Source organism: Xenopus tropicalis, chromosome 4 (assembly GCF_000004195.4).
Source record: "Xenopus tropicalis strain Nigerian chromosome 4, UCB_Xtro_10.0, whole genome shotgun sequence".
In the NCBI taxonomy this organism is placed as follows: Eukaryota; Metazoa; Chordata; class Amphibia; order Anura; family Pipidae; genus Xenopus; species Xenopus tropicalis.
The window spans coordinates 121,883,605-121,904,815 of NC_030680.2; the positions used below are offsets into that span (position 1 = coordinate 121,883,605).

General features: G+C 41.1%; 2 long non-coding RNA genes across 2 annotated transcripts; both read left to right on the top strand.

The window, feature by feature from the left end:
• The first annotated feature begins 5,301 nt into the window (after positions 1-5,301).
• LOC101731822 lies at positions 5,302-8,990 on the top strand. Its single transcript, XR_004222422.1, has 4 exons — positions 5,302-5,953; positions 6,182-6,361; positions 6,529-6,591; positions 6,748-8,990. It is a non-coding gene; the product is annotated as an uncharacterized LOC101731822 (long non-coding RNA).
• Positions 8,991-8,996: 6 nt separating this feature from the next.
• On the top strand, positions 8,997-10,027 carry LOC116410453. Its single transcript, XR_004222423.1, has 3 exons — positions 8,997-9,393; positions 9,524-9,578; positions 9,709-10,027. It is a non-coding gene; the product is annotated as an uncharacterized LOC116410453 (long non-coding RNA).
• The last annotated feature ends 11,184 nt before the right edge of the window (positions 10,028-21,211 follow it).

The following is a 21,211-nucleotide window of genomic DNA, read 5'->3' on the forward strand; positions in this document are numbered from 1 at the left end:
CATCTGGTGGCCATGAAGATAATGCAGGTGATATTGTAACAGTTTTTCCTGATGACCGTGATAGACAGACATGTAGAATCTTGTGGGTTCTATGATTACACAAAGCCAGGCCCAGCCTCTCTGAGGATTATGGCACACATAACAATTCTGGGCAGTCAGAGTGCTCCCAATAGCCTCTCATCACATCTGTCTGTGGGAATCAGGTGAACTCCCATGTGATTTTCACCTGAATTTGTAAATATGAAGGGTACAGATCTGCAATAAGTAATTGTGACCTGGATTATAGTCAGTATCCTCATTAGGAGCAGTCATATAGTGCCCTGCCTTTACATAAACAAATACAGAAGGGTTAAGTGGGGTTTAACCCTTTGACAGCACTGGGAGCCTGAGCCACTGTTTGGGGATCACTGCACTAAGGCATAGCAATAAGGGAAGCAGGCCAACTGGGAAAGCAAAAGGGTCCTGGAGCCATTTGTGATTTTTTCGCCAGGCATGGATTTGCAGTGAATTTCCACATTTCGGCATTGGCGAATTGTTTTGCGAAACTTCTGCAAAAATTCACAGTGGAAAACATTTGTTGTATGTCAAAAAAAGTTTCGGTTGCGTCAAGTTGGGCGCTCTTTGGTTCCAACCCGATGAGCTTGTGTGCAGGCAGGGCAGCACAGAAAGCTGGATATATGAATCAGGAGCCGCCTTATGTTCCAGTGCAGTCACTTCAGGCACTGAGACCTATACAGGGAAGCGACTCCCAGGACTTCCACCCAGAAGAGAAACATTAGTGGAGGATGCAGTTTCACTCTAACTAATTGGCACATATTCTACATACACTACACTGATAGGGTTTAAATTGCTAAATGCTGAATTTATACAAATTTTGTTTTAAATCACGAAGGTCTGAGAAAGTATTACTTCAGTTGTTATGATTATCCTCACTATCTTGTCTTTGTCCAAGTTGCTCCGGCCTTGATTATCTCAGCTAATATTCAAGGCTAAGAGATCATAATAAAGCTTCAGTAGGCACATTAATAATTTCTGTATTTCTACTAATAATTGCAATGTACCCACCCATGCTACGTAAGCATAATGGGATGTTTTCTATCTACTATATAAGTAATATCAAAACAAAATAAAGTTGTACTTGTTTGCAATACACATACTGGTTGTATAGTTTGTACAAGTTCCCTGATCAGCTCACCTGAAGAGACATATCAGATATCTTGCCATCACACAGAGATTAAATCGGACCGGTCCGTGACTGCTTATAGGGACAGTGCTACAGGTGTACAGGCAGAGTTACAGAGATTTACCCTAACAGTTCGTGCTACAGGTGTTACGAACAGAGATTACAGGATTTAACCCTTACATACACTACATCCACTTAGATTGTAAGCTCTACGGGCAGGGACCCCCTTCCTACTGTGTCTCATACCACATGGCACTTATTCCCTGTGCATTTATATATATTTATTGTATTTATTATAACACTTGTCCTCCCTGTGTGTAATTTTGTATATTGTAAGCTTGTACAGCGCTGCGTACCCTTGTGGCGCTTTATAAATAAAGTTATACATAAAAATGCGGGTCTGTAGGTCCATCCATATCCATATTTCTTATATTATATTCCCTATGTTATTATATTCCCTATGTTATCTATATTTTACCCCTTTAAACATTTTTTTAAACTTTTTTCTACCACTTCCCAGGTTTGCAGCAACAGTGCTTCCTGTTTAATTATGGTCAGTGGGTCAGGGATCAGGTTGCTGATAAGGCAGTTGTGGGTAGATTGTAAGCTCTTATGTGCGCAACAGTCTGATCCTATGCCTTGATTTATGCTTTTAATAAATCACAGTGTGTGCAGTGTAGCATAAGCTATGAGCATTTTCTGCCCAAAAATATTATTGCTTTGGTGCCCTTTAAAGCTATGATGTGATGTCTGTACCATTTAAAGCTGTGATGTGTTTATTATTTGCAAGAGTAGAGCAATTTCACTTTCTGCTGCTTTCTAGAAATAAAATAAAACCATGATTTTACCTTTACGTTTAAAAATAAAACTCTCTTATACCGAGCAGCCACACTTATGGGCTTAGGCTCAGGCAGCAACCTGCTGTGTTATAGAGCTAATGAGATCTAAGTGTTGTTGTGTTACTGTACTGTATGGCTCTATATGCTTTATGCTGAGAGTTAAAGAGAGGCAGTTGGTCAATGGCTGGAAGAAAGGTAACACAGTATGGCAATGATATTGGGGCAATGTAATAACAGTGACAGTTTATTCCAATCAGATGCTTGCTTTCAGATAATGTCACATGATGCCCTTACTGCCCAATTGCTAGTAGACAGTTGGCTGCAAAGCTAGAGATACTGCCTGTTACCTGCTCTCTCTGTAAGTACATTTTCCTGCTAAATATGGAAAAAATCCTGTTATTATATTGTTAATTCCTTAATAGGGAGGCATTGCCAGTTCTTGGGCTGCATTAAATAAAAACTAAAAGCACAAGAAGTATGATTTTGCCCATATCCAGTGGGCTCACCGGCACATGACTTTCTATTGTAATTACAGCAATACTGGCACTTCTCTATACATTTTTATTAATCCCATTCATGTTTCCTCCTCATATTTTTACTTTATATTATATTTAGTGTAATATTAGTGCTGATTATATCAAAGTTATGGGTTCCCTATTCTTTAGCCATTGCTGATAATGGATGGCAGGTTGGCAGTTGATGACAGTTAGGTGCTTGCAGGCTGCACTGGCAATCTGGAAACTCTGGTAAATGCCAAAGGAGCTGCTGTAAGCTGCCATAGACTGATGCTTTATATTGTCTGAGGGGAGTTGTTTGGACCTTGGTGTAATTGAAATGCCAGGACCTATTTTGAATCCAGTTGGGCAGTTGGGTAATGATTGAAAGAAAGGGAATGCAGTATGGTAGCTTTATTGGGACAATGTAATAATAGTCACAATGTTTGTAATGGATCTATCATGACATAGCAACCAACCAGATGCTTACTTTCCAATAATATCCCATGATGCCCCTAGTGCACTAGCTACAGGTGAGTGGCCAACTGCCGACAGACAGCTGTAAAGCTAGAGATCCCTGCCTGTTGCCTGCTCTCTCTCTCTCTAGTACATTTTCAATATAAATACAATAGATTAGATTAGGAAATGGAATCTATAAATTATATCCCACTGATAGGCCCTGAATCAATACATGAACAAACAACAAATATTTCAGTGAGATAAAATAACATTTAATGGCTCAAAATTAAACAAACAATTTCAAATAAAGCAAACCATACTATACCAAACAATGGAAAGGTGCATCCCAGTGTCTCATGGTACCCACTCTCCTAACGCATTTCACACCATTGGGTGGAGGTGTGGCATGTTAGTGGCATGTTAGTGTCACTTCCTATTGTATGGCTATTGTAATGGCTAAAATATTTTTTGTATTGTTTTGTATCTTTTTGGATTTTTTTTGCAGTTTTTATATGATTATATATGGTTTAGGCTGAATGCAGGGTAGTTTCTGCATCCCTTGGATATGTGTATTTTAAATGGCTGATATAATATGAGCTTACTACAAGGTTGGGAACTAACCCTGTTCACTGTGTAAATGATATATTGGGGGTATAAAAAGGAAGTGACACTAACATGCCACACCTCTTCTGATGAAGCACCCAATGGTGCAAAACGCGTTAGGAGAGTGGATACCATGAGACACTGGGATGCACCTTTCCATTGTTTGGTATAGTATAGTTTGCTTTATTTGAAATTGTTTGTTTAATTTTGAGCCATTAAATGTTATTTTATCTCACTGAAATATTTGTTGTTTGCTCTAGTACATTTTCCTGATAAATATGAAAAGAAATTCTATTACATTTCTAATTCATTAATAGCTGGTCCTTTGGCCAGTGTACTGAGACAGGCAATAGAAATATGGTTTTGCTCGTGTTTTGATGCTTTCACTGGCACGTGACTCCCTATTGTAGTTGCAGCGATACTGACACTTCTCTATATATTTTTATTAATCATATTCATATTTTTTCTGCACATTATCCCTATATAATATATTAAGTGTAACATTAGTCATGCTTATATCAGAGTTATTGGTTCCTTATTTAGCCATTACTGATAATGGATGGCAGGTTGGTGGTTGATGACAGTTAGGTGCCTGCAGGCTGCACTGGCAATCTGGAAACTCTGTGTATTTTTTGTGTAATTGAATACTACTCCAGACATGGGCAGCTGGGTAATGATTGGAAGAAAGGGAATGCTTTATGGGAGCACTTTTGGGGCAATGTAATAACAGTCACAAAGTTTGTACCAGGTCTAGCATCAGATGGCAGCCAATCAGATGCTTGATTTCAAATGATATCCCATGATGCCCCTAGTGCACTAAGGTGAGTGGCCAACTGCTGGCAGACAGTTAGCGGCACAGCTACAGATCCCTGCCTGTTGCCTGGTCTCTCTCTGTAAGTACATTCTCCTGCGTCATTAAGTAGTTTCCATGAGCTGTTTTTAATTCCATGTTCTTTTATTTTACAGGAGAAAAGGTGATGGGTTGCTGTCACACTACTTCTTTTAAATCCAAGGTAAAGGGATTCTCTTCTCTTTTTCAACAAATGCATGTAAGAGAATGCCCATGCCCACCATCTTAATGCCCATAATGGCACAGGGCAAAGTGTGCACTATTCACATATGGGCATAAAACTTGCACTTATGTTATAGCAAAGCTTGTGTATAGTGGCAAACCCAACATTTTAGTGGGCAAGAATTACCATGGTCACTTGCACAGATTTTTTAGTACTCAGCACATTGCCCACATTTATAAATGAGCCCTTGTGTGTTTGTTTAATATTCTGCCTGTCTTCACCTTTACAGAACTATTTTGAAACTGAACCTACATTTGTGAAGATTTATGAAATAACTGATGTGCTGGAGCCTCCGGTGGAGTTCATTGCCACTGTAGAGATGCCCGACCACCCGGTGCCATTACTGGGTAAGTGTGATCATAAAGAGACTAATATGCACCTGTAATGTTTATACTATGAGTTCCTGGCTCATTCACTATTGATATTTTTGGTAAAACAATAAGAAATGGGGTGACATTATATATAACAACCAGGTTTAGCATTCACTAATCTTTCTTATATATTGAGTAATATTTTTCATAGCTCGATACTCTTTTCCTTTTATGGGAATATTATATTATTATTTCCTGATTATATATACTTTTGGGGGGTGTCCTGGTTACAATAACACTCACAGGGTACAGTGCTAGTGATGCCATGTTGTTTGTTATAGATTCTCCTGAAGTGATTGAGCCTCCTGATGTTGGAATGTCTCACACTATTGGACAAATGATCCTAGAACAGGAGGAGGGTGGATTTGAACTGGAAGAGGACACGGTGGCAAACTTCACTGCCACCTCCTTTAGTGTCCCCTCAGCTGTAAGTACATTCCATGTGTTCTTTAAAAATGATTCACATATATATCAGTCTTTTTATTAAATATAATTCCCTTTGTTCTTTAACAGTGTGAAGAAGCTTCCAATAGCTCAGAGTCTGTCACTGAGCTACTAGGTGCAGAAGGACCCCCTGAAAGGTATTAGTTTGGACTATATTCTCACTATTATTAGTATTCTGCTGTTATTCTTTTTACCATTATTATTATTATAATAAAATAACTATAACTCTCTACCTCTAACTCTTTTCATTTCAGCACCATGCCCAGATCTCTGGAAAACTTCAATCTGGGAAAAGTATTGGGCGAAGGCACCTTTGGAAAGGTGGGTTGCTGTGTCCCTAATAAGGGTTAGTACCCTGCTAAAGCATAGGCACTGACCTTACTGTCTCATTCCAGGTGTTCCTGGCAGAGTACAAGGACACAAAACAACTGTGTGCCATAAAGACCCTTAAGAAAGAGAGGATTATTGCCAAGAATGATATCAAGAGGTCAGTTAAAGAGTGGTCATTACCTGCTCTCTGCGTGTGTTTATATGATAATGATTTACTTTTGGTGTCTTTTTGCACAACAAAATGTCAAAGAATTGTCAGTATTATTAATGTTTATTGCTACTTTCCACAAAGTGTAAAAAGTGGTAAATGGTCTATTTGTATAAAAGTTCTCCTGTTCAGGGTTCATGTAGTCATGTAATATAGTTTTATACTCTCTCTCCCCAGTGTTTTCAAGGAGAAGCGAATCCTTCAGAAGGTTACCAGCGCAGAGCACCCATTCCTGGTTTCCTTATACGCCACATTCCAGAGTGAGAATCACCTCTTTTTTGTAATGGAATATCTTCCTGGAGGTGATCTGTGCCATCTGCTCGAGCATCAAGGAGCATTTGAGGAATCAAAAGCCATGTAAGTGGGATGGGATTAGGATTTAGGGTTGATCCAGGTGAAATATTGGGGTGTCTGACTGGCAGAGAGTTCTGTCACACTGACAATCACATTCACATAGAGTAGCACTCACATATATGTCCTGAATCTATCAAATCACTCACTGAATTATTTTCCTCTTTATTTAGGTTTTACACTGCCTGTATAGTGCTCGGCCTGGAGGAATTGCACCGGAACAATATTGTTCATAGGTAAGTGTTCCAGCTCTTATAGCACTGTACAAACCACATTTTCCAATATAAATAAAGAATAGTGTGATTTATTTGAGTCTTCATAGCTAATATATATCTGTCTTCCCTTACTATGGTGTCTACTATTGAACAATATTCATTTTTCTTTAAATTCAGAGATCTGAAACTGGAAAATCTAATGGTGGATGTACATGGCTATCTGAAAATCGTGGATTTTGGCCTGAGTAAAGATGGTAATGTTTGTTATAATTGCAAACTTATAAGGGAATAGTTGGGGTTGATTTGGATGATATTTAGATATATGTATCTGTGTATGTGCAGTATGTATGCAAGCAGCTGAGGGAAGTCTTTCACAGATAGGGATACAGATCATCTTACTGTGTTTTTTTGTCTTTAAGGTTTCAGATATGGAGATCGCAGTAAGACCCAGTGCGGAACAAACTGCTACATGGCCCCAGAGATCATTGACGAGATGGCATACAGCAGGGCCGTTGACTGGTGGGCCCTCGGGGTTGTATTATATGTCATGCTCATGTTCCAGGTAAGCATAATGCCTAGAAATCAGCTATCACTGCCATTATAGTGATAAATGGGATTTTAAAACACTTAAATTATATTAAATTAGAACACTGGTTTAATAAAGGAATAATATTTCATGTTTCAGTTCCCATTTGATGCAGAAGATGACATGGAATTATTTGAGAGCATCAGGAACGACAAACCTGCCCTGACAGAGGAATTGTCTGAGGAAGCTCAGTGCCTAATACTAAGAGTAAGTCGATGATGATTTGGCTGTGGGACTGGAATGGGGGCCTGATGGTTCTGTCAATTTAACAATGATTTTACATTTATTATAGTTACTGGAGAAAAATCCATGTGATCGCCTCGGATCTAGCGAGGCCGGTGCTGAAGAGGTTAAAGCCCATGAATTCTTTGAAGTAAGTTTATATTGTAATTATGGTGCATCAAGCCAGGAATACAGTAGGACCTCTAATGAGCATAACCCTTTATACTTCCTGTATCTGTCAGTGTTTAACCCTGTATAACCCTTTATACTTCCTGTATCTGTCAGTGTTTAACCCTGTATAACCCTTTATACTTCCTGTATCTGTCAGTGTTTAACCCTGTATAACCCTTTATACTTCCTGTATCTGTCAGTGTTTAACCCTGTATAACCCTTTATACTTCCTGTATCTGTCAGTGTTTAACCCTGTATAACCCTTTATACTTCCTGTATCTGTCAGTGTTTAACCCTGTATAACCCTTTATACTTCCTGTATCTGTCAGTGTTTAACCCTGTATAACCCTTTATACTTCCTGTATCTGTCAGTGTTTAACCCTGTATAACCCTTTATACTTCCTGTATCTGTCAGTGTTTAACCCTGTATAACCCTTTATACTTCCTGTATCTGTCAGTGTTTAACCCTGTATAACCCTTTATACTTCCTGTATCTGTCAGTGTTTAACCCTGTATAACCCTTTATACTTCCTGTATCTGTCAGTGTTTAACCCTGTATAACCCTTTATACTTCCTGTATCTGTCAGTGTTTAACCCTGTATAACCCTTTATACTTCCTGTATCTGTCAGTGTTTAACCCTGTATAACCCTTTATACTTCCTGTATCTGTCAGTGTTTAACCCTGTATAACCCTTTATACTTCCTGTATCTGTCAGTGTTTAACCCTGTATAACCCTTTATACTTCCTGTATCTGTCAGTGTTTAACCCTGTATAACCCTTTATACTTCCTGTATCTGTCAGTGTTTAACCCTGTATAACCCTTTATACTTCCTGTATCTGTCAGTGTTTAACCCTGTATAACCCTTTATACTTCCTGTATCTGTCAGTGTTTAACCCTGTATAACCCTTTATACTTCACTGTATCTATCAGTGTTTGTATGTAATCTGAATGTTTCATGTGTGTAGCTATTTAATATCACCTATTTTACAGGATATTGATTGGGAAGAATTTCTTGAAAGAGAATTGATGCCTCCATTTAAACCAGATGTCAGTGGCCTTACAGAGAGTACGAGGCAATCTGAATGCCAAGCCTGGGGATTAATGCCACCAGCTGAAGCCATATCACCAGAGGCACAAGAGCTATTTGAAGGATTCGACTATTCAGCTGAGTGAGAGGCAATTGCAAGGGGCAGATATATGACTGGAAAAGGGCGGGTGGAGGGCCAGTCCATATACTAATCAGAAGCCCCACTGACTTAAAGTTAATATCAAATTCCCCAAGTCATCAGTTTCTGAAGGAAGAGTCTAATGGTGGCTCCAAAGTATCTGTACATCAGCCCTGAGGAGCAGAGTTCTGGACTGAGTTTGAAGAGACCCTGGCATTTCAAGTACAAAGAGATCCAAACAGCCCCCAGTGGCATTTGCCAGAATCTACAGATACAGATACAGATTCTACTCCAGGCCTGACCTGATTGTGAAGGAACAGCCTAATGGTGGAACAACAGTATCTGCAGGTGGTTCCAGAGTATCTGTATATCAGCCCTTAAGAGCAGAGTCATTCAAGTGTCACTGAGTGAGCCACAGACTAATGGAAGGGGCATAAATATGACTGGAACAGTGGGAGGAGCCACCATATATCAGGTCTGGACTGAGATTTAAAAGAGACCCTGGCATTTCAAGTCCAAACAGCCCCCTGTGGCATTAGCCAGAATCTACAGATTGCCACTCCTTGCCTGCCCCAGATACACACGAGAAGCCTCACCGGTACAAAATGGATATTAGATTCCCAACATCAACAAGTTGTGAAGGAACAGCCTAATGGTGGAACAACAGTACCTGCAGGTGAGCCCACGTTCTTACAGATAAAACCTTAATAAGTTCAGTTACTGATACACAATAGTAGATGTACATGTTGAATAAAAACAAATAATTGCACCATTTAAAAAAAAATAAAAAATTGTTTCCACTGCAGAAATGTTGAAGATTATGTCGCCATCTGTGTCAGACAAGAAATGTCTAGTACCGAGGTAAGAACCAACTCTTTTGTTTTACACCAAATATTTCAATCACTCAAAGTGTATTTTCACATCAGACCAATTTGTATCTCAGGTTTAATGGGTGTTTAGATGAAATTGTTGCTGTGTTTCTGTTTTTCAGACGTGAGATGGAGCGACTGTGGTCAAAGGGAATCTCATCGAGTTCTCCCCTGCGTTCTCCTAGGAACCCGGGACAAGAAGGAGCGGCTCTCATATATTTCAACATTTTCAGAATTCATTTTCTATTAGATCAACCTGGGATATAATTAAAGGGGAACTACTGTGAAAATTGAAATGTAATATAAGCTTTATCTCATGGAAATAAGAAACTTTCTACATATAATAAATATGGTACTTCTTCTGAAATTACCAAGTTACTCTTAACTATCCCAACGACTCCTGCATGGAGAGAGCCCGATTGCTAAGAGGGGGATAGAAAAGAGGACTTTGATTTTTCAGAAACTGTTAATTTTTGAAATATATAATAATATACTTAAAAAGTTTCTTATTACAAAAAGTGGAAGCAGATATTACATTTTCATAATAGTTCCCCTTATTGATCGTTTATATGTAATTCTTGCTGTTTGTTTTCCAGGTATGGGACGGAGCAGCTGCAGGGAAAGGAAATCTCATTTAACCCCCTACTGAGCTCTCTGAGGAACCTCGGCCAGGAAGAAGCCATTGCTGCCCGAGCTCCACCGGGCGTCTCATCTGCAACCCCATCCAGAAATGGGGAGAAATGACAGGATGTGCTGAAAAGCTATGTCACCTGATTAATAGGACATGTCTGTGGTGGCTGCCCTATCCTGATGGACCTGGGCAAATGTCCTTTTTGCCTATTTATTACATCTAAATTTATATTTGATGAAATAAGAACAATGTAATTTGTAAAAATAAAAAAAAACTTTTTTTTAAGACTATGCTCTTTGTATTTACTTGAAATCTTAGGTGGCATCATAAGGTGCCAACATACCCTGCAGGGGTAAGAGGGAGGCAACAGGACACCAGAGTGGAGGGTGAACACAAATATATAAGCTGGTTAATTGCAGGGCTTGAACTAGGGGTAGGCAACATATGGATGTGCCTTTAAATGCAATTAGGTAAGTGGGGTCCAATTCCCAGAAAAAAAATTTGTAGCATAGTTTCCATATTCCACCACTATACCGGGTGGGCAGGTGGGTAATGGAGCAGCCTGGTAAGGGCAAGCAAAAGTGGGGTGGTTTAGGCAGTGACTGGTGGGGTAGAGGAGACAGTGGATGAGGGTACCTCCCCCCCCCCCGCTCTGGTAAATTTGCTTTTGATGAAATTGAACTACTACAAGAATATAAGAGACAACCCCTATACAGTGAGTTACAGCTAATAAATAACTTACGCTGGCCCATTTCCTTATGGAGCTCCCCATATCAGAGCAGCCCATACAGTTCCTGTGAGGACTCCTTCAGGCCACGGGAGGATACTGCCCACAAAACATAAGGCTTAAGATACAATTGTAAAAAGAATAGCCATATTATTAGAAAGGGTAAAGCAGTGAGGCTGGACTCCTCCTTGCCGTGCTGAGACAGAAAGCAGGTAAAGAGTAAGTCAGCAATCACCATTTCTAATGAAGGCCAATCCATAATTACTCCAGAACAGTAAATGCTAAAGCAAACATTCTTTATGCTGTATAGATTTTAAAGCAGACAAATGCCCATTTCATCAGGACACCAACAGTAAACTGAACATCAACAGGGTTGCCACTTTTTGCTTATGCCAAAGCCGAACAGAGAAGGAGAATCTAGTGTCTAGTCCAGAGGAGTTGTAGTAATAGTAAGGACAAGCAGTTGCAGCTCTCTTAACCAATATGCTAGCCTGCCAACTTCCCAAGAATCTGCAGCTATTTGTCTTAAGGTAACAAACCAATAACAGATAAAACTCCCAATAAATACCATTATTTATATGATTCTGTTAGGCACACTGCATCTGTCAGGGTAATCCAGGGTAATTCCATCCTTTGGCCCTGGAGCCAAACGATCAAATTATAACGACAGGTATAGGAAAAGTCGGTCCGGGGGCCGCATAAATGAGCCGATTCAGTCCCCGATCAGACTAGATTTTCTAACCTGCCTGATCGAGATTTGGCCAATTTCAGGCCAGATATCGGTCGGGCAGGCCCGTCGGGAGTGCCCATACACGGGCAGATTAGCTGCCGAAACGGTCCGATATCGGCAGCTACTATCGGCCCGTGTATGGGGACCTTTAGGAAAATTTGTCATAAGGACATAAACATCTAAAGAAATAATGTGGGTTGTTGGCTCCTTAGTTGTCACTGGTTGCTAAAACCTGTTATAATTCAGATTAACCCATTTACTGCTGTTCAGATCATGGGGGTATTATAAACCATAGTAAACCATAGTAAACCATAGTAAAAAGCCCTATGATCTTAAAGGAGAAGGAAAGGCAAAGTCACTTGGGGGTGCCAAAATGTTAGGCACCCCCAAGTGACTATTCGCTTACCTTCTACCCTGGGCTGGTGCCCCTGTTAGGAGAAAACAGCACCAGCCCAGGGTACCTGTATCATTAAGATGTGACTGCGAGTTAGGCGCATGCGCAGTAGAGTGAAAAGCCGACTTCTCGGTTAAAGTTCCACTATTCACTCTACTGTGCATGCGCGCGGCGATACAGCAAGGAGGAAGCAATCGCTGCTACCCCGGGCTGGTGCTGTTCTCTCCTAACAGGGGCACCAGTCTGGAGTAAAAGGTAAGTGATTAAAGTCACTTGGGGGTGCCTAACATTTTTGTAGTGTGAGTGACTTTGCCTTTCCATGTCCTTTAAGAGCAGTAAAGGGGTTAATCATAAAACAGGTTGTTGTTAAAAGCTGAAATCTCTCCCTCTGACCCTCATGCTTTGAAAGTCTCCTCCTATATTGGGCACCTTCAGCCAGTAATAGCTTTCCTGAATTCACAAAAGTGGAGAGAGCCCTTTTTTGGAGTAAAAGTGGTAGAAAAACTGGTGGAAAACACTTTCTCCAGATTCACAAGGCAGAAATCCGCCTATTTATATATAAGTAAAATTGTACAGTTGTAACCCAGGAATTGTCTGATAAGCTGTTTTAACCCACGACACTTTGTAATTTTGCTTATTACCTCTTGGAGGCAGGTTACTAGAGACTGACTGGCTCAATCTTCGGCTGGTATACCCGCTGCAGCCTGAAGGCAGGAGACCAGTTTTGCATATACTAAGTAACTGTCACATAGTATTAACAATATATCATAGCAGATATCAACAGCCCAAAACTGAGGTAGAGGAAACCTACAGGCTATTGCTTCCTGGGAGGGAAATCCTGTATCCCCCAGGTGACCGAAGAGTAAAGGATGGCTGTGAGTAACATAAAATCTCTTTTTTTCTCACATCATGCTAAGCAACACAGAGACTGTGGAGACATACCCAATCTGTCCCTTGTGAGAATAAGGCAAAGAGAGTGAGACTTAAATAATGAAATGACTGCAGCCTAAGTACCTTCCTGCCATAGCATCTGATTCTGAAAGAACCCCGAATTTGTAAAATTTGGTTAATAAAATGTATGGATTAGCATGTTGTAGCCCTGCACAGCTGTTCAGCCATGACCTGGTTCTTGGGGTACGTGGTACTGGAGGAACAGGGTTGCCTGTTGCCGCTCCCCCGGCCGCTGTTGTCCTCCCCGACACGTTTCACTTATGTGTGCTCAGGGGAGGATGTCGGGAGGTAGCCCCTGCGGGGGGTTAGGGGGCATGTTGGGGGACAGAGAATGTGGATGGTGGGGGCACCTTGGGGGATGCGGGCCCCTGGGGTGGTAGCCCTGGTGGGCCCTGCACCCCCCAGTCCGACCCTGTGGAGAGAAGCATATTTCTCAGCAATTGAAAGCATGGCATCTGGGTTGCAAAAAAAGGGCGTTTTTTTCTTCTGTGACTTGGTTTATAATCTTATCCATCTCTGGCTTAAAAAAGAAGTTTGCATTTAAAGGGAATTTCTTTAAAGACAGGTCACCGGTATAGCCAGGATCTGACCCAGACTGGCAATCTGTGGGTTCAGGCAAATGCCAGAGGGGCTGCTGTAAGATGCCATAGACAGTCACTATTTATTGAGAGCTGTTTGAGCCTCTGTGTACTTGAAATGCCAGGGTCTATTTTGAATCCCAGTCGGGACCTGGCCGGGATGGCCCCTGGGAGTAGCTCAGGTAGAGTATGAGGAGACTTGCCTGAGAAATGTGGAAGTGGGTTGAGAGAGGCTGAAAAAGATACTGGAAATATTAAATAAGTGTAAATGATAGTTGTAGCTATTTTGATTGTAACAACCTATTGGCCCTCATTAACAGATATGGGGAGAAATTGGCCCTAGTGTAGTTACCCATAGCAACAAATCATACATTGGTTTCAAGGCATCCACAAAATAATAATGCAAGTGCACCCCAGTAATTCTAAGAGCAGCAACGTCAAGATAAATGTCTTGCAAAGTGATACAACAGCTCCCACTGATTAATGATCACTAAATTACAGTAGCAATTTCCTTAAAAAACTACCTTTAGTATGAAAGATCCTGACAGAGTATAATGCAAATATATCAGTTTAGCTTATTGTGGTACTGAAATAAGCACAATTATACCTCCATTGCAGGGCAAACTACATGCTTTACTGCATTTTAATTAAATCCTTTTTCCAGGATGTGAAATGAGTCAGTTCCCTAGAAAAAATAAATAATGTGCTAATCCGCAGGACTCAAATCATTTCAAACTGTTATTCAATTTATTGAATAACATTACAGCGACTCTGACAGCTGCACACATTTTACTGTGTTACTGATCATTACCAGTTGCCTGTATGTTGCCATCACAAGCAAATGTACTGCCTGTTTTTGTCTCCTGGCTGTGTGCACAAAGCATTGCAATGGGTTAATATGTCACCTGAGGGCAGAGCTGTTCATAGGTTAATAACTGGTATTTTTTCAGATGAGTGGGATGTGACTGAATGTAGGGTTGCCACCTTTTTCTGTGACTAATACCAGCCTTTGGGTTGGGGGGCTGGATGTGATGTCATTTGGGGGTGGGGCTATGGCATAAGGGGTGGGGAAATGGGCTGGCTGGCACGGACAGGTGGATGGGGCCAGGGAACGGGTAGGGAAATGGGAAACTAGGCAAAGTTATAGGCAGAGCAGAGGTAGACCCATAGTTATAAAGGGTGATTGGTAGCAGAGAGGTTCAGGGAAGGGAGGTATTTATAGGCCATTTTAAATTTACTGGTAAGTACATTGTCGGTAACTTTGTAATACTGGTGCCAGCCCTACCTGAAAGTGCAGGCATTTGCACTTTTGATGGTGGACACGAATGTTGAATCTCCTTCATTGGGGAAGAACTACTGTCAATCACTTCCAGCTACTATTAATGGTAGCTAAAGGCTCCCAACAGACCCCCACTACAAGTTGCTACCACAAATCTTATTTTAATCTCTATTTAAATAGCACCAATATATTCCACAGCGATTTCATTAGATGTCAGTTAACCTGCCTGTATAGTTACATAGTTACATAGGGTTAAAAAAAGACCATCAAGTCCATCAAGTTCAACCCTTCCAAGTAAACCCAGCACACACACAACCTATACTTACCTATCTATACTCTCACATACAAAAACCATACATACAAACATCAATGCTAACTGTAGATATTAGTATCACAATAGCCTTGGATACTATGCTTGTTCAAGAACTCATCTAGGCCCCTCTTATAGGCATTAACAGAATCTGCCATTACCACATCTCTAGGAAGGGCATTCCCCAACCTCACTGCCCTCACTGTGAAAAACCCCCTACGCTGCTTCAAATGGAAGCTCTGTTCCTCTAATCTAAAGGGGTGACCTCTGGTGCGCTGATTGTTTTTATGGGAAATATAATCCCCAATCTGCCTATAATCCCCTCTAATGTACTTGTACAGAGTAATCATGTCCCCTCGCAAGCGCCTCTTTTCCAGAGAAAACAACCCCAACCCTGACAGTCTAACCTCATAGTTTAACCCTTCCATCCCCTTTACCAGTTTAGTTGCAGTCTCTGCACTCTCTCCAGCTCATTAATATCCTTCTTAAGGACTGGAGCCCAAAACTGCACTGCATATTCAGGGTGAGGCCTTACCAGGGACCTATAAAGGGGCAAAATTATGTTTTCATCCCTTGAGTCAATGCCCTTTTTTATACAAGACAGCACTTTATTTGCTTATAGAGTTTTTTATAGTATGGGGAAACTGGAGAAGAAGAGTACCAGTAGAATACCTACGCAGATACAGGCAGAACATACAATATCTTGCCAATAGTGCTCTAACTGGAATCAAACCTTGGGCCTGAGTGCTGCAGTGCTAACCACTGTGCCGTGCTATAACAAACATTCAGTAAAGAAAAAAGGTGGAAAATAATGATCGCAGGAAAGATTGAAATTGGTACGTGTATGGGGCACCTTTAGAGGGAACATTGCCCACAACCCGACCTGCAACCCACAGACCCACATCTATACCTACATCTGGAAATCCTACCCACAACCTGCAGAGTACCTGCTTTTTTGGCAGGTAACCTGCGGGTACCCCACTTGCTGCAGAACTCTACCACCACTCCCCACAAAAAGATCTTTGTAGGTGCCCAGTGCGCACAGCCACCCCTACCCACCCCCCTGCTACCTGCTTGCTCACACCCGTGCTCCCTGCCCACTCTCAGGTAGGAGAATAGCTGGGGAGGGGGATTTCTATACAACTATAGTGAAAGTAGATGCCATAGTGTGGGCCCCTCCCTGACCACAGGGCCTGCTTCCTCTATAGTTACAGCAATGGTTAAACACTACTTACTGTGCTACGGTGTGTTAAATGTTGCAGCCAAGAAAGCCTGGCAGCACTGGGATTACTCAGGGCAGATTTATAGGAATACTATCATGGGAAAACATGTTTTTTTTTTTTAAAAATGCATCAGTTAATAGAGTTTCTCCAGCAGAATCCTGCATTAAATCTGGTTTTTAAAAGCACAAACATGTTTTTCTTTACAGCTAACTTAGAAATTTCTTATGGGGCTAGCCATATTCTTCATTTCCCAGGGTGCCACAACCATGTGACCTGTGCTCTGGTAAACTTCAGTCACACTTTACTGCTGAGCTGCAAGTTGGAGTGATATCACCCCCCAACCCCCCCCCCCCCCCAGCAGCCGATCAGCAGAACAATGGGAAGGGAGCAAGATAGCAGCTCCCAGTTGGTATCAGAATAGCACTCAATAGTAAGAAATCCAAGTCCGACTTGGGACTCCTCCAGTTACATGGGACACAATAGGTTACATGGAAACAATAGGTTACCTGAAAGCAGTTCTAATGTGTAGCGCTGGCTCCTTCTGAAAGCTCAGACTCAATGCACTGAGATGGCGCCTACACACCAATATTACAGCTAAAAATACATTTGTTGGTTCAAGAATAAAATTTTAAATCAATTATTTGCTATCTAAACAGTGTAATTTGGAAATAAAAAGTACATCATTAAAATCATGACAGTATCCCTTTAAGGTACCAATGGGCCCAGGGCAAAGATCTCATTTCTAATAGGACTACCTTCAATCAGAGAAACTTGAATACAACCAGGAAGGAAATATAGAATAAAAGTGTGTGCTTACTGAAATACACATGAGGTCTCGGCTTGCCTGCGGTACCACCCTGTGGGGAAACGAAAATTCTGGTAACAAATAACAGTTTCTATTAAAAATATATCCTTTTAGGATCATTTCTTCTAGTAGAAAGTGAACTCTTCATTTCACTCTGTCATTCCTGTCATGGTTGATCATGGGTCCCCAATTGTGGTGAGCCCTGGGCAATTGCCACTTTTGCCCATTTATTAAAATAGCCCTGGGACACCTGACATGTTACACTTGTGCAGTCATGAAATGGGCAAACCCTGATTGATTTGCCTGTGTATCATGAATTTTCCTTGGCAGAATACAATCAGTCCTTGACTGAAGAGAGCTCACTTCTAATTAAGGAGATGGTTACACTGAGCCACTTTACATCAGCCCTGAAAGACATGTATATTCAGTATACTGAAGAGATGTTCTAGGAGAATGGGAAGACCCATCATATAGAATACAGTGCTCCATCCATCATTATTGTGATTGCTGCCTCACTATTAGATCTGTAATGGTCCCTGCTGAATATACGGGCACATCAGAGCGGCATATGGACTTTTATCGACTGGAAGACTGACAGGCTAGTTGTGCATCCAAGAACTGATTTTAATAACTTATTATTTATTTTTTCCCAATAGGAATCTAAGCACATTGCTGGGTCCCTGCATCTTTATTTGTATTTCTTATTGCATATTACATTTTCTAATTATCCAGCTACTTCTAAATCAAGGAGAGTTTTTAATAGTTTTACTAGAAACTGTCATTTGTTACAACACCAGCAATTTCTTTTGTGTGCTTTTTTTCCCCCTTTTTTCTTGTGCTCATTACTATAGGCACCTGGCCAGGATCATCAGGAGGCTGCACCAGTGGATAACGGACTGAGTTTACAAGGAACCGTGGACTTACTTAATTTGTTACAACAAGGCAACAACAAAGAATTTACACCTCTGTCTGTTCTTCTAATTTATGACTGTGCCCATGTTTGTTCTTAAATTCTGTGCCAACTGTAAGTCTCTATGTCACTGGCCTCTTCTCTGCTTCCCATCTGCAGTATAGTGAAGGGCATTGTTAGTGGTATGTATTATACCTTAGTACATGTCCAATCCATCTCCATCACCTTTGCATTATAATGATGGGCATGTACTTTGAATAAAGGTTGAGGGGCATGTTTACTAAGACTGCAGATAAATATCACCTGTGACGTAAGAAGGTCATGGTTTGGAATCTTTTGTGTTCATTCTGTATTGCATCGACTTCCCAATATTCATAACTCTTATGTTTCTACCCCAGTCATGCCCCACTTATTGTTCTCTTCCCTTTCTTACACACTGCCTTCTTCTGTCTGTCTGTCCCTCACTTACCTTCTATTCTATCCTATATCTAGTATCTAATCACCTGCCTTCTTCACCTTTCTCTAACATCCACTCACCTACCTGCCTCTCCTATTCCTACCTCCCAATCACCAGCCTCCCCTAATTATCTTTCTCATTCACTTACCTATCACCTACATCCTTTCTTCTCATATGTCTACATATGTCTGCATCCTATCTGCTTCCCATCTTCCCTTTTCACTCACTAGCGTTCCTGTCCTACCTGTACCAGTACATCATATACCAGCCATTCACCTGCTACTCTTTCTTATCATTATCCACACTAACTTCTTACTTGATGTCCTTTCTTTTTCCTTTTAACCGCATATTAGAGAGAGCTGTTCTCTAGAGGCAAAGCCATAGACCTCCAACAGCAGTCACTGTATTATAGGACTTTCTTTTGATGCTGATTGGAAATATATGGACTATACAACACATGCATGTGATGTTGGATTAGAGAAAAAGAGAGAGGAAAAAGTGTTTTAATACATTTCAGCAGAACTGACGTGCGCATCTTGAAAAATATGATGAATTATCTAAACTGAAGGGCTATTGGGGGATTCTGGGAGTTGCAGGGCAAAGACAGCCCTCAATACAATGATTTCTTACATATCCAAAATCATTAGAGTATGTTTTTATGGTTTTCTAAAATGTTTCCCACTCCGGCTCAATATACAGGAAATAAAACAGATAGCTTTCTGCTTTTCGCTATATGTATCAGTATAAGAAAACCCTTTTTTCTAAATTTAGACCCAATAATTTAAGCAGGAACATGTTGGACTGAGACTGCAATGAAAGCGCCTTCCAAAGAAGGATGTTATTTGTAGTGTTAGTGTGCCCTTAATGCACTGCAATGCAGCTCCCTGCTCTAATTAGAACACTGCGTCAGGGCCATTAATGGAGCCAGCAGCACAAAGGTAATTGGGCAGATATCAGAATTTCTATACAAACATGACAATGTACTAATGGCAAAACCCTGCCGTAGTACAAAATGTCATTTTTTAATTAAACATGTTTAACAAAAAGTGAAGTGTCTTACATCCGCAGTGTTTTGCACACAAACCCAGCTTCTCCAGAGGTTAAGTTCCTTTACAGATGGAATACTTAAATAAGCAATTAGATAAGGGGAAAATACATTATCAGTGCCCTACCTCCAAGCCCTATACTTAACAATTGCAAACATTGTGTAATAATCACAGTACAGACTAATGATTATTAATGTAGGCTGCTAAGTACAGTAGCAGGGAAGCCGAGAGCAGAATAGAAACACTTGCTCTGCCAGGTCTGTCTATTAAAATTCTTTGTTTTTTATTCTTTGAAGGCAAGCTGTTATGACTAACTAAATCACTGTTTTGTTCAAAGGAAGCAAACCCCAAGACTGGTATTGTCAGCCAACTGCTGCTGCCAAAGTCATTCCATGACCCCTGCAGCATAGCTCTGGATACTCCCTACATGGGGTCAGTCAGCAAAGCAGTAGTGAAGCTGCCTCTGTCACTTTGCCCTGCTATATTCTGCCAAAATAAAGAACTCTTGCACAAGATATACCCCCAAACTTAGTGGCCTTTACCCCCCGCCGCAGCTCCCGCAGCCCCCCCCACCAGTGTGCGTGCATAAATACGCTTGCTTGCGCATGCACCCACGGGAGGGGAGTGGGCCAAGCCTAGGGCACCCAGCCGGCTTGGCCTGGCACTGCTGTTCAGTGAGTTTGTGAGTACACAAGTCAGATTCAAATGTAAACTAACTGAACAGTTATGGCCCATATGACCCCCCTCAAGTCACTGATTGACTACTGACTAAGGGTGGCCATACACGGGCCGATTCTAACTGCAAATATTGGTCTCTTAGACTGATTCGGCAGCTTATCACCCTGTGTATAGGCACTAATGACAGGCTTGCCTAACCGACATCTGGCCTGAAATCAGGGACCGCATCGGCTGGTTGAAGTGGTCCCCAAACAACACACTACTATACCTGTTGTTCTAATTCAATAGTTTTGCCCCAGGGCCAAACGACCGAATTAGCCCAAAATTGCCAACCCATAGGTGGAGATATCGGGACAAGCTCTGCTTCTTGGTAACGTCGCCATGTGGGCGGATCTTAGTGTGTATGGGCACCTTTACTAACAGCTTAGCGAGCTGAAAGCAGGAAGTAGAGTTCTACTTCTAAACATCTGCCCACGCCAGCCTTTATAGATTACATTTTTGCCTAACACTAAATTTTTTATTTTGTACAGTCTATCTATTTTGCCCATTTTTATTTTTACACTGAACTGCTCCTTTAAATATATAAATGGAAACGGAACTTCCAGGCTCAGTTCATGATTCTAGAGAATGAGTTAAACAAATATTAAAGTTTCACTACCCCCTTCAGGGTGGAAGGTTTTCTTTCCAGTTCATGTCTTTGGCATGAATGGCCTGAAACTCCTTACTGTAGTGTGGGAACCTGATCTTTATACTCTCATATGCACTGAGTCACACATTAAAGGGCTCTGAGCCACTGAAAGGCAGGATTGTCAAGTATAATTGTAGAGAAATTGTCTTGCTCTATGCCTTATGCCTTTGAGACATATGAGGAACAAAGATGAGGAATCATCATTTATATATATAGTA